A 15,476-nucleotide genomic window follows, 5' to 3' on the forward strand; every position below is an offset into this window, starting at 1 on the left:
CATGCGCACAGATTCACTTCTTGCTTTACTCTCTTGACAAGGTAGACACCTGCTACCACTGTGTGTGTTTGTGTGTGTGTGTGTGTTTGTGTGTGTGTTGTGTGTGTGTGTTTGTTTGTGTGCGTTAGTGTGGAAACCGTATAAATGATGTTAGAGGGCCTGAGGTGACAACAATACACTCCTGGCTTGAGTACACGACATACACCATTGCACACTCACAAACTCACAATCACAAACACTTAAGAAACACACAAAAACATGAACACACATACATGGGGCACACACACTTAAATATAATAACGCAGACGAAGCGAACTCGAATAACATTTACACGCCTCTTTAGAGCTTGTCATTATCACCGCTTTCTCACAGTGCAAATATGAATGTGTGTGACCGTCTGTCTCGCTCTGTGTGTATGTGTGTGCGTGCATGTGTGTCTACATGTGTGAGGTGCTGGCCAAAACTAGATATTGAACCTCAGTACTTTTTGAGTGCTGGTCTGAGCAGTCTTAAAAATTACCTGATCAAATCAAGGACCTTTCTAGCTTTAACTCTATCTTATACAGGCAAACTTCTTTATGTAACACTGACGCATAGAGCACTTGTCTTCTGTTCTATCTTTAAATGAAAAAAGGGTTCAAATTAAGGTATCACAAAGGTTTTGGTATTGCAACCAAAACCGATCACCAATATTTAAGATTTTCAAACAATATACACCGATCAGCCATAACATTATGAGCACTGAGAGGTGAAGTAAATAACACTGATTATCTGGTTATCATGGCACTCGTCAGTGGGTGGGATTTATTAGGCAGCAAGTGAACATGTTGTCCTCAAAGTTGATGTGTTAGAAGCAGGAAGCAGGATCCAACAGACAAGCTACTGTAGCTCAAATAGCTGAAAAGGTTCATGCTGGTTCTGATAGAAAAGTGTCAGAACACACAGTGCATCACAGTGTGTTGCGTATGGCGCTGCATTATGGCTGATCGGTGTACTTCCAGCAAGAACAAATAAGACATCACTTCTATCAAGTAATCAAAAGTGGACACAGAAGAAACAAAAAATAATAACATATGGATCACAAAATTCTGTAAATTTCTAATTTCTGGAATCTATAATGGATTTATGAAGCAGAAAACAATCTCCACAGCATACGTGAAAGAAAAATGGGGAAAATAATGTACTTTAACACAGAGGAAGCATGAGAGTCTGTATGTACTATCCAGTGGAAAACCACCGCCTCTCAAGTGGAGAGAATTTTGCTGGAAGAATGTGATACGCTTTTTATTACACCAGCCCAGAAAAAAGACATTTTTCAGTGGACTTGCTGGAGACAATGTGGTTCTGTGTGTTGCCAATCAATATCCATTCCTCTTGGCAGGACATGCATAAGATTAAAGAGAATGTACTTGATATTAAGATCCAGTTTATGTTTGATGTACTAGCAATTTCCAGTGATATAAATATGTGTTTAATAAGCAAATACGAAAACTATAACAAGAAAGCTGCAGCCTGAAATAACTTTATTAAAATTGTGATGGATATTTAATAGAGAAATTAACCTTTTCTTTAAGGCTGCAAGTAAGAAGATTTCAGTCATATTGAGCTAAATGGATACAATACTTCAGTGCCATTTCATTTTATTAATAATTGGTTAAACATTGTACACCTACGACTGTTTACACAACATCAGATAAACAGAAAAATATACAGAACAGCTCATTTACAGAGTCTGAGTTACTCTATAAAACACAGTGCAATGTGACATGTTATTTATATACAACATGCTGTCCATATCTCCAAAAACCAAAAAGGTGCCGAACTCTGCTGTGATCACAGTGTGTAAGGACGATCCATCTGTCAGTCTGCACTGTGTGATGCACGCAGGAGAAAGTGTGCAGATGCTGGTTTGAAAATAGCTCATAGTTTGTGTGTTTAAGATATAAGAGATAAGAAGCCTAAAACTGTACAAAACTGAAGTTATGCTATTTTTTTTTTTGTCCACCATAAACACATGTTGCAGTACATACCCTACAGTTTCCCTTTTTCCTTCCTTGTCAAAGACACAGGCTTTTAAGTAGAATAATGAAATGAAAAAATAATGAAATAATACATTTCTATTTTAATATTTAGGGGGAAATTATACATAAAAAACCCATCATCCACTGATTCTCACCAAGTCTTTGCATCAGTCAGAAACACTGCAATGATGAAAGCCAGTCACTCTCCTTTTGTCACTCTGTCAACCTTTCAGTCAGTCACTCTGTCAATGTCAACTAGCTAGCTAACTCCGGATGAAGGGAAAACCAGCATCAATCAGGCTGTGTCAGGAGCGGGGCCCATTACTTTAGAGGGATTATGATATCGGAGCTCGTAGGCCTGTGGGCTGAGAGAGCAATAGACAAATAAATGTTGAACTTTTGAAAAGTGCCTCCATTAAAGCCTCATCCACCTCATCTAACTGTTCAAATATTTGCAGTCATAAAGCCTGTTTTTCTGAATCTAAAGTACTTGCACGCAAAGAGAATATCGAGGACCTTGATGGTTTTTATCTACAAACACACACACACACACAGACAGAGGTGTGGCCTTCAGGAAGGCATTAAGGCAGTGTGAGTGTTCATTATGGATTCAAACATAAATTAATTTGAAAATAAAGGAAGAGGTTACCAGCAGAATGCCTTTTATTCAGTGTGGATGGTGTTCATTTTAAATCACATTTGAATGATCACATCAAGGTGCCATCCCGATGCCAGTTTGCAGTCTTGCAGTTTTATGGATACACGTATAAATTACACACAAATACACGTATGCATTTTAACAGCCTTCCGTCACACACACACACACACACCCACACACCCACACACCCACACACACCACACACCACACACACCCACACACCACACACACACACACACACACACACACACACACACACACACACACACACACACACACACACACACACACACACACACACACACACACACACACACTTCCTTGCCCTTTTCGTTACAGTGCCACAGTGACCCTGACTGGTGGAAAATTGATACTGCAGTGTCGGGATGTGTGACTGGTGTATGTGTATGCACGGGCTTTTATGTAAGTGTAAGTGTGTGTGTGTGTGTGTGTGTGTGTGTGTGCTGTAATTACTAGAGAAGATAAATCTTGTTAATGAAACAGACGGAAAGAAGAGGACTCTAGAGAGGGAAGGGAGGAGCAAGAAGAGAGGCAGAAGAAGACGAGATGAGGGGAGACGGGGGAAAGGAGGGGAAGATAGACAACAGAGCACGATAAAAGAGAAGGAGAGTGGGGAAATAAGGGCTAAAGAATATGAAGAAGAGAGTAGAAACAAGGGAAGGAAGAGGCAGGTCTGTGGGGAATAATGTAAGGGGAAAAAAGTTGACGGTCACGTTTTGTTTCATTGCATCATATATCAGTATTGAGAGTGACGCAGAGGAACAGGGGAGGAAGACAAGAATGGCAGGGTAAGAGAGAGACGGAGAAAGAGAGACAAGTGAGTGCAGAAATAGAGAGGAGGAGGAGGAGACAGATGAGGAAAAAAAAAAAAACACAACCTGGCATTTCCTTAAGAAAATATGTGTGTGAGTGTGCTTGCTGGGTTTAAAGTGCTGGAGTGTAACTGGCCATGCATATTAATACAAGAGTGTGTTAGATGTCTATTGGAAGGACACTGAATAAGTGTATAAAGCTGGCAAGACACATCAGGTATAACAACCTGTGAGGAGCAGGCACGTGGATGTGCATTTGGAGGATGAAAGGACCACGCGGAGGCACAAAAAAAGGGAAGAAACTGCAAAATAGAAGAAAGCATCATCTTCTTGCAGTGCAAACTTTAAAAATGTACACCGACAGAACAGGAGATAAAAACAGCCGAGTTTGACCCCAGAGCAGTCCAACTCAACTAGCACACATATCCTTTCTTGTTCTGTCTCTAATTTACCTCACAACATACACATTTAATGCAAGTTTAACACAGGCAGAAGTGCAAAACAGGTTCAAAACATTTAATCATATCGAATTCATATCAAAAATGTGTGAGTGCAGCCACACTGTATAAGTTATGAGCATACTGTGCATGCAAAATAAAACTAGATGAAGGGGACAGGCACTGTCAAGTAGAATTATTTGCTGTTTATATTCTGACCACTTAGCAGGGACGGCGTGTGAGGAAAGACCGAGACAGCCAAGCACAAGCCCACGGAGTAAGGACCTTAAATAAAAAAGGCCCATGTAGTCCTCACCCTAAGTGTGACATATGACCCTATCGGTACAGCTTTACAAACCAAAGATCTGAACCAGTCTCTCAGGATTCAGGGGCACTGAGGTCATAAGTCCAAGTTCTGACTTACAGCTAAATATTTTTATTCAACACTGACATTTTTACTTCCCCAAAATGAAGGAAATCCAGTTTTTGAAGCTTTTTTCACATTGCCAGGAATAACATTCTGGTGGAGAAACCCTGAATCATTTCTTTAGTCATTTATTTATTTATTTATAAGCCTTAATCTAGTATGTAGAGTATAAACAGAAATCCGCCTACTGCAGGATGTCACATAGATAACTTCATCTGTGTGGTTTATCTTCAAATCAAAGTGAAACACTGCGCAACCCCTAGGTTCATAACTTCTCTGAACTATATTGTTAATATAAAAAAAGACTAAAGCTTCAAGGCAACAAGTACAGACCCATGATGAATATCAATGCACGAATAAGACTCACACACCAAAAATAGTCTTTGCACAACTTTCCTTATCAAGTTAAGTTAATTACTCTAGCTAAGAAGCAAAGCAAGAATGAAATTAAATCCAATAAGCAACCACTCGACCTCTGCACAGACGAAATAACAGCTATCACACACTGCAACGTCTGACAGGCTCTGTCCATGGTGCTGAGTGTCTTTTGTATGTGTGTGTGTGGACATTACATTACAAGCAATATAATATAATCACATCAACACTGCATAGTTGTATTCATTCACACAGACAGCCACAGCGGGGCCATTTTACCATCAGGAAACCCACAGAGCGAGCAGAGGATACCTACCTACCAGAGGATAAGAAGACGCACGCTTCCTGGTGGAAAAGTAATCAATCACGTCTTGTTATTTCCCGTTCAGAGTCCATTGATATTTCGGCAAGTGTCTATTGTAGTCTGAGTTCGTCCTCTTTTTTTTTCTACTAACCCAGTCCACTTTCAGTGCAGCTGAGCCTCAAAAGTTGCTCTTCTCAGACACTACCTGGAAGTTGCAGCTATGTCAGCTAGCTGCTGCTATCGATATTTAGTATTGATAACTAGCTGTTTGTGTTCCATTAGCTCCCATCCACCGCCCACAACCCTGTGTACATCCGTGGTTTAGTTGACACAAACGTCAATTATGTCTACCTTGCTAATTACCAATCAAGAGAGGCCAACTTCACCTGGCTTCACCTGGACTTGATGTTGTTTCTATGGCAACATCATTGTTCACCACACACTGACTGACTGACGTTTTCCACACATTGCAATGCAGAGGTGATTTATACCACACTGTGTAAATACTTAATGACTGTTACAAGTGAAAACCATGTGTTTAATTAGGTACAGTAAAAGTATGGACCTCAAAATACAGGCAAAATAGTTTACTTACTAAGTAAATGATTATGTAGATTATATTATATTATATTAGTGTATTATAATTACTATGTGTATGTGCAAGTATCACTTTAATGTTGCAGAGAGCTGGAGCTAATTTTAATTATTTGACATACTGCTGGGTTGAATGTGAACCTTCCCCTGGAGTTAAGTACTTGAGAAAAATGTACTTAGTTACCACTGTCAATTTCTAGAAACAAAAAAGTAGACAACACAATACAAATACAATAAATGTTATATAAAGAAAATGTCTATATTATCAGTCTGTCCACATGCCTCTGTCAAAAGTGTCTTCCTACTTAGAGCTAAAATTATTAGTTATATAATAAATCCATTAGTCGATCAACAGAAGATTGATAAGTGATTATTAATTTGAGCCCATTTTAAAACAAAAATTACAAACATTTCTGGTCATTTTATAGACAATAATTATTAATTAATTAATTAAGAAAGTAACTGACACATTAATGAAAATTACTGTTGCAACCCTCGCATGTCGTGGCAACTTCAAGCTATAAGTAATGAAACATAAAACTTGGAGGAAAACTTTAAACGTTGGATTTCATCTGTTAAATTGTGTTTCACCAAATACCAATTACTTTCATCACTGCGTCTATATGGAAAACTTCTCCAGATGTTGTGTTTTATTAGTTACCAGAGAGTCTTCAATTGCATTGAGCAGCTTTGTGGCCATTTTGTAAAGTAAGTTTTTCATCCTGGTTTTGTCCATAAAATCTAAAAGTTTGATGTTATGAAAGGTCAAAGTCAAATCTACCTTTAGAAGAATAATCACAGGACGACAATTTGAAATTTGACTTATCCAATTTGTTCAAGCAGAAGCATATAAAGTCTGAAATCTGGACACATATCGACTCACTTAGTGCATGTACACCCTTTGAAAAGCATGTGCAGGAGTGTCTGTGTGTGTGTATGTGTGTGTAGACTTTGTGTGTGTGTGTGTGTGTGTGTGTGTGTGTGTGTGTGTGTGTGTGTGTGTGTGCCCTGGTAAAATTGAACTGTCATGGCCAGAATGGGCACTTTGATCATTTTATGTTCACAGGAGAGGAGTGGAGAAGAATGTAGAAGAGTTGAGTGGAAAGGAAAGGAAAGGAAAGGAAAGGAAAGGAAAGGAAAGGAAAGCAAGAAGGAAGGAGAGGAGAAAAGAAAAGAAAGGAAAGGAAATGAAAGAAGAGGACAGAAAGAAAGAAAGACGGGGAGAGAAAAAACTATACATTGATAAACGGGAATAAAAGAGAACGGGAGAAAAGAGGTATGTAAAGGAAAGGAAAGGAGTGAAGAGGAGGGCAGAAAGGTGTAGAGGAAATGAAAGGAAACAGGTGAGGAACTCTGAAGAGTTAAAGGAAAGGAAAGGGAAAAAAGAAAGTGATGAGAGAAGAAAAGGAAAAGAAAGTATAACAAAAGATGAGATGAAAGGAAAGGAAAAAGAAATGGGAACTGGAGGTAGAAGAGAAGTGAAAATAGGTAATGATAAGAAAGGAATGAGGAACAGGAAGGAGAAGAGAGGAAGGATGAGGAAAAATGTTGAGTGGAAAAGAAAGAAAAGGTGGATAGGAGACCACAGCAAAGGGAAGAAAGGAAAGGAAAAGAGTGGAGGAAGGCAGAAGAATTGAGAAGAAGGCAAAGCAGAGCAAAATAAATTTGAGGAGGAGCTGAATAAAAAGGAGAGAAAGAACTAGGTATGAAAATAGGGAGCAGAAATGAGCAGGGGAAAGAAAAGACAAGAAAAAAAATACAACAATAGAAGAAACTGAAGACGAGTGTGAGAAGAAAGAAACAGGGTGAGGACGAGGAGAGACAGAAAGAGGGGATATTGATAGAGGGAACGGATAAGGGATGAAAGCCTTCTTTCACTGAGTGATGAGGATGTACTCACATCACACGCTACTTACCCAGGATTCATAGCGTGAGATGAGTTCCCAGCATCCCTTTCATCTCCACAACACCCAGTAGTGGTCTATCAGAAAAAAAGCCTGGGGAGACACTCAGCGGCAGACAGTCACACATGTGGACACACGAAAAACACAAACACACACACACACACACACACACAGTCATGGATCATTTCCTGCCTGCACACATTTTCTTCACATTCCTGTTCAACTAAACGAACCTGGTAACCGTTCACATACACACACACACACACACACACACAAACGTACATGCAAACAGGCAATGCCAAGTGGTCAGCTGTCTCACCATATCCGCGGTGATCACAGAAGCCACTCGTTGCCATGGCGTTTGATTTCTATGATGGCAAGGTTGCCTGGACAGTCTTACAAGAGTGGAAAAAGACAAAAGTGAGTGTGTTCTCAATGTGTGTGTGTGAGTTTAAACATGTTTTGGATAATGTGCTTATTCCTCCATTGGGGTGGAGCTCTTCTTTTTCTCTCAGCTTCTAAATTACTCCTCAGTGGCCCCTCTCTGATGAGATGAGGAGATCGATACCACTCACATGTGTAAGGCTACATCCAGAAACTAGCCCGGTTCTGTCCAACAGCAACAAAATACCTATCTACCACCACCTCTAAAGCTCACTAATAAAAACGTTATATCTCATTTGTTTAATTCGTACTGTTGCCAGGCAACCGGGGAGTCTCCGGGAAGTTACTCTAGCTCAGAAATAGTTTAACATAACCTACCTGTGCAAATGAAGTAAAGATATAATGGGTTAGAATTATTGAGCTTCAGAGGTGTTGGTGCTGTAGGTTGATTTTGTCCCCTTTGGACAGAGCCAGACTAGCTGTTTCTCCCTGTTTCCAATCTTTGTGGCAAGCTAAGATAACCATCTGCTAGTTGTAGCTTCTTCTTCGACTCATTAAAGCAAAACAGCACATTTTTCAAAATGTCAAACTATTCTGTTAAAAAATGAAAGTTTGTTTACTTGTTTCTTTGTAGCTTAAAAAAGAATTACACATATCATTTATATATCATTTATCAAGGGATATACTGTCACATTTGCACAGAAAGCAGAAACCAATTTCCTGTTGTGTTAATTTTCTCTGTTTGAGAGGGCACAGATTTCCCCTGTGTTCATTTCCTAACTGTGCATGTGTATGTGTGTGTGTGTGTGTGTTTACAGATTGTAACTACACTCATGGCTGCCCCAGCGAGAGAACATCAGATGTCTCTCCATCTCTCCTCCGCTATCTCTCGCTCGTTGCATCTGTCCCTTCGGCCCTCCGTCGTGCCTTCCCTCCATGATCAACCCGTCTCGGCATCGCCACGGCGAAGAGAGCCACCCCATCCAAATTGACACACATGTCAAGATGAAAATATTGGGTGAGGAGGAAGAGGAGAGGAGGGATGAAAGAGGAAGCTGAAAAAGTATGGTGGGATGTTGGAGAAACAAGGTGAGGAGTAAAAGTAGAAAGACACTGAGGAGAAGCATAGCTGAGGGTGAGAGAGCAGAAGGGGGGAGATGGAGGAGAAGTGAAGGGGAGAATAGGGGGGAGAGATGAAGAGAGAAACAATCCAAGCTTTCACACACACACACACACACACACACACACATAGACACAGTATAGGGGCCAGCAGTCTGTGAAAGTGTCGAAGTCACATCTGAGTGAAGCCTCAGCGGAGCGAAAGAGCAGCCGCTTCGAAAAACAAAGAGAAAGAAAGATAGAAAGAGGGCACGGAAGGAATGTTAGTGAGTTTCCATCTACCTGTTTGTTTTTAGTGCACACTCTGAATATGCACCTGTATCTATACTTTAAAAAACACGGTGACCACAGAATGGATAAGAAGATACACAAAAAGGTCAAGATCAAGGCTTTTATCAAGGTGTATAACGGGAAAAAAAACTTTTTCATATCGGTGCATGTCAGATAATACCGATACGATACCAATATGTTATCGGTCGGGCTCTACTCGGTTTCACAAATAATTGTTTAGAAATGAGGGAAATATTTTTCATAGAGAAACAGAAATTAACTTTTAAAGGTATTAGGTAAAAATGATAAGATCATTTTTGGTTAATTATCACATTAACAGGTAACCATGAAATGAAAAGTCACATCTTCTGCATGTAACAAAACCTTCTTAACCTGAGAGGACATGTGGACAAAATAGAAGGAGAGCAAAAGAAAGAGAGTTGACTAGTTCTTTGAAGAGTTCCTGCTGTTGTGCCTGGAGGTGACTTTGCCTTGTGTGTGTGTGTGTGTGTGTGTGTGTGTGTGTGTGTGTGTGTGTTATGGTGTTATGTGTGTGTGTGTGTGTGTGTGTGTGTGTGTGTGTGTGTGTGTGTGTGTGTGTGTGTGTGTGTGTTGGTGGTGTGTGTGTGTGTGTGTGTGTGTGTGTGTGTGTGTGTGTGTGTGTGTGTGTGTGGTTTGGTCTCTCAGATCACTACTGGGATAGATGGCTGACAAGTCAAATGAGGCTATGTCCATCCTCTGCTCTCCTCTGCTTTTCTACTTCCCATCTTCTCTCTGTCTGTCTCTCTCTCTCTTTCTCTCTCTATCCCTCTCAGTCTGTGTCTCTCTCTCTCTCTCTCTCTCTCTCTCTCTCTCTCTCTCTCTCTCTCTCTCGGCTCGCTCTCTCAGCTGTGTGACAGATAATTGACATATTATCATCCAATGACCTTGTGTCGCAGGCAAATCCCCACCAATTAAAAATTGGGCCATTTCCTTGTCAACCCTGCATAATGGAAATTCATACGGTCCACAATCTAAATGAGCCAGCCACACATACTCACACACACACACACACACACACACATATGCATGCAAACATGCAAACACACACCTGCACACTCACACACAAGAGGTAATCGTGTGATAAAAGATGCCCGCCATACATTAAGCCAGGCATGTCAAATGCTTGCAAGAGTGGAAAGGCCTTTAAGAGCCAATGAAATGATGTACACAGAGAGGTCAGTGTGTGTCTCTGTGTGTCTGTGTGTGTGTGTGTGTGTGTGTGTGTGTGTGTGTGTGTGTGTGTGTGTGTGTGTGTGTGTGTGTGTGTGTGTGTGTGTGTCTGTTGTTAACCTTGGAGGACAGTAGAAGGGTATCCAACTAACTTCTCAACTCACTCAATCACAAAGAGACAGAGCGAGGGTGGCTGCAGACCGACAGAGAGAATGAGAAAGATGGAGACAGACGGAGAGTGACAGAGAGAGAGAAATAGTGACAGAGACGAAGGATGACACAGAGAGACAGATTGAAAGAGGTTAAAGATTCAGATAGACGGTGAGAGAGTGGGGCAAAGAGGGATAGACGGGAGAAATTAAAAAGAAGAGTGTGGGAGACTGTCGGAGAGTGGCAGCGTTAGAGAGTTAGTGAGAAGCCCTCAGTGTGTGAGAGGGGAAACAAAAGAGAAGGTTGCGGGAAAGTAAGTCAAAACCTAAAGAAGGAAGGAAGGGAAGAAGGGAGGAAAGAACACAAAGGGAGTGATAAGGAAGTAGTAAAGGGAGGAAACAATACAGGGAGAAGGGAAAGAGAGGAGGAAAAAAGAAAGAAAGAAGGCAGAACATAGGAGTGGAGGATAGGAAGGAGGAAAAGAAGGAATTATGAGAAGGAGAAAGAAGCAAGGAGCAAAGAAAGAGAGGGACAGAGGAAGGAAGGGTTTGTGCAGGGAAATACACTGACAGACATTCAAGATTGGAGGCAGGTGTGAAGAAAGAAAGGCCAAACAGAGAGAAGGATGTTATGAAGAAAAGAAGGAAGGCAGACATAGGAAAGAAGGAAACAATAAAGAACAAAGAGACATGCAGGTTACACAACACTGACAGCTGGTTTGATTATTGGAATCAATTTCAAAGAGGTGGTTAACCATCCAACCTGCCCAGGGTGATATACATCTCTAAATAAATGTGTGGTTTGGAGTCAAGGACTCTTTTCCACCAGTTCCAGTCATTTTACCTACATGTATGTGTGTATAATAACGCTCCTTATGTCAACGACATTGCTCTTTGGCATCCTGGTTAGAAAAAAATGTATGAACTGCCAGACTGCAGCCTACCTACAGACGCCCTGGGCAACTGTCACCACTGACAGAGAAGGTGTGATTGAAAAAAGAAGCATCAGTAATGATTTTCAGGCGTGGCAGTAGTGCGGACCAGTGCTTCCTGTGTATTTATGCAGCACTGCTAGGCCACAAAAGATCCATGAAGAAATAAAAGATTTTTATGGGGAAATGTGGTTGGGAATCTGTCTTTGTGTCTGATCTATGAGCTCTCACACAATATATTCCATATTCTGCCAACCTGTTGCCTTTATACTGAATCTTCAGCTGAAGACAAATTAGCATTTAAATGAGGCAAGTTATTTTCCTTTTACGCCTGCTCTAAATTACTAACGCAATAGCTTTGATTGAGATGAGAGGAGGGAGACTGGTGGCTTTTTTAGTGTTATTGACCCAGAAAAGGTTGAGTGAACACGCTCGCTCTTTCTTTCAGCAACAGCTCTGCATCACACTCACAAAGTTACACTCACTCACAACTGAGAGCTGCTGCTCAGTAGCCTACAACCAGAACCTCTGAAGTTTGGCACCGAACAGCTTGACTGATGCAAGCTGTCTTGCCTAAAGGACAACTCCAATGATTTTCAGCCTTATCTCTAAGGTGTACGTGTCACAGACAGATTCTTTAATGCACCTGTACACTTGGCAGGACTTCCACCTCCCCAAATACTGCACAGGATGATGCAGTCCCGGGCTCATAAGCAGCAAGAAAGCATCTTTTTCCTCAGCGTTTAAATTCTTATAACATGAAACGAAGTATTAATAAAAATGTTTGAGAAAAACTGGGAGAAAAGATTTTTTTAAGCCTTCAATGCCAAAATAAGCTTTAATGTGCAATCGTGAAGCAGTCTGTAAGAGACCAGAAAACTTGCCCTGTTTTGTTTGACCTCTTTTTTACATTGTAAATGAATGAATGCTCCTCTCATGCAATAATTTCCAACCTGCATCTGAACGCTGAACAATTTTGGTAGAGCAACTTGATCGCATGCTCTGCACAATAGAATGAGGTTGTCTTTGTCAACTGAACAGAAGACAGAAAAATTGTACCAAAACAATGTATGACTCTTAATATTGACACACCTACAGTGTATTATATTGATGCTGTACAACAAGCAGTAAGCTTTTCATATAGTGTTACTGCACCCGTGCCACAGATGAGTGCTAGAAAAAACTCTAAAGGGTCCACAGGGTCAGTGCTCCCCTGGTTGTGTGACTAACCTTTGCTCCGCTACTTGAGCTTTAATCAAAGGGCTGCAGTGCTGGCACATATGGAGTCTTTGTAGAGTGCCACATACTGGTACCGACTTATAACTTCCCAGCTGCTGTGTGGAGCGCTGCTTGTTCTCACTTTGTCTTTGTCACTTTTGTCATGTCTGCAGCACCTTGGACTTTATGGTTATTTCATATTTTTGTGTTTTTTGCAGTTGCTCGCTCACCACTGCACCAGACATTTACATAAACGCCTCATAAAAACAGACTGACAATGCAGATTGGCTGTTACAATCACTGTAGATCAGGACTTGGGTTGTCCTGATGTTGGTCTGACAGTTGACCACCACCAGAGGATGTTATATATTGAGATACATCTTCATCAATGTTCCTCTGCATTTTTGGGTGTTTCAGCCTTTTACTCAGTGGCCTTTGTTGGTGGTCAGCTGTTGGACCATCCTTCCATTTCAGCCACAGCCAGTAACTCCAGCCAGTCTTCCTGCTAGCCTGCCCTCTGACTCCCTGTTCCCTCAGGAGCTTTGCTGTGGATTTGGCCACAAATCCCCTGCATCCCTCCTCAACCAGGCACACCTTTATGTTCACAATGTCATATCCAAATTGATTTTTGTTTTATTAATTTACACGTTACATGTCGTAGCTTTAATTCTAATCACGCTTAGGGAAATTCTTTAATTCTAATATCACCTGCCTCCTCACCTTTGTGGACATTGAAGTGTATCCGGATGATGATAACTTGATATTTTTCAGAATCTGACTGCAGTCATTTGGTTCAGAATAACTATGGAGAAAGATTATGTTTCTCTGGAACTACATATTTCTGAAAAATGAATTTATTCAAATAAACGGAGCAGGTCAGCAGGGCTTTCCCAACCAGAGAGTAAAAGGTGTCTGGTTAATACCCCAAGACTGGCAATTGAAAATGTGTGGACAGGGACACATTCTTTCTATCTGGGAGGTCATTTGGAAATAGAGTGCTGAGTAGTCTTCTCTCTGCCCCTGACTGGAAGGCTGTCTTTTCCTCTCTCTCTCGATTTCTCTCCCCTGCGCCCCTGACTGCGAAACTCCATAAAGAGTGATGGATGTTGATGGAGACACACAGAGTGGTGATTATGGATCATCTTAGAGTACTGAGGAAGGACGGAGACAGACAGACGGAAACCGAGAAAGAGAGAGACGATTGCAGTCTCAGAATGGTTAATGGCATGTTTTTCTGTAGATGGAGCTGTTGCGCCACTGAGTGGTGAAGTGTTTAACTGCTGCCACATAAAAATATATCAAAGACTAAATCCTAAACTAAAGGTGTTAGTAAACATAAGTTATGAATTTGACAAACATTGCTTCACTCTAATATTAAAGATTTGATTTTTGATTTTTCTTTTGATTTCCCCCTTCAGCAGGGTCAGCTTGACATCAGCACTCGTAAAGTGTTTTGTTCAAGGACACTTCAACAGAGCAGATCCTTGAAAAAACTACAGCTTCGTGTTTAAAAAGAACTAACTAGTTTCTGAAGTTTCTAACTTTTATGGAAGTCTGGTGTCAAATATTTTGTAAGGTTAGTTCAGATAAGAATAAAACATGGCATTAGTATTAGTAGTAGTAAAATATTTACCTCTGAAATGTAGTGGAGTGGAAGTTTAAATGAGCAGAAAATAGAAATACTTTACTGCACTGCACAAGTACAATAAATGTACCTAGTTACATTCCAGCACTGTGTTAAAGAAAAACGATTAAACACAAGCATTAAACAAAAAGTGAGATGAACAGATGTCTTTTTATGAATAAAATTATAGAGAAGTTGTTTAAAAGGCAGTGAATCTGCCCCCGTAACATTCCCCAGCTGGGTGTTTCAGAGTTTGGAGGCCCGGAGAGCAAAACGTCCGGTCACCTTTAGTCTCAAAGTGGGACTGAGGAACAGTTAGAAGAATCTGCCTGAGGATCTGTGCCTGCTCTCTGGCTCACGAGGGACCAAAAATTCAGCAATTTAGTTAATGTATGTGACTCAGGTTTCCTGAGGGAATGGAACAAGTACATCTCTGGTATGGGATAGGCTGAAGCCTTTTAATCACATCTGACAAGCGAATGGGCGTGGAATGCATCAGGGGAAAGTTCTGCCCTTCTCTTGGTCATATATTTCAAATGGTGCCATTTTTTCTTTGCATTTCTCTATTCTGTACTGTTCTTGACATACTGTTCCGCCCAGAGGCTCAGAAATACAGACTGAGTATTTTATGACTTTAGGAAGCTTGATTGTAATACAGATTTCTTCACTTTTATTCATGCATTCTTTTTGGTTCAAGTTTCAATCATTATACGGTTCTTAAAATACAACTCAAAACCTGTGAAACATCAAATATAAGTCTTGATAAACGGGGTCATCCAAAGCCATTAATACATTAACAGTGCCAAAAATCCTACTTAAGTCAAAGTACAATAATATTGTCAGAAAAACACATGAAGTACCAAAAGTAAAAGTTCTGGTTCTACAGGAAAATCGATATAAATGATGATACATTACTTTATTAGATTGTTAACAGTAATGTATCAATGTGTAAGCAGCATTTTATTGTTGTAGCTTCTCGAGGTGGAGCTACTTTTAACTACTTTATATACAGTTG

The sequence above is a fragment of the Dicentrarchus labrax genome, unplaced genomic scaffold (assembly GCF_905237075.1).
Source record: "Dicentrarchus labrax unplaced genomic scaffold, dlabrax2021, whole genome shotgun sequence".
NCBI classification, from domain to species: domain Eukaryota; kingdom Metazoa; phylum Chordata; class Actinopteri; family Moronidae; genus Dicentrarchus; species Dicentrarchus labrax.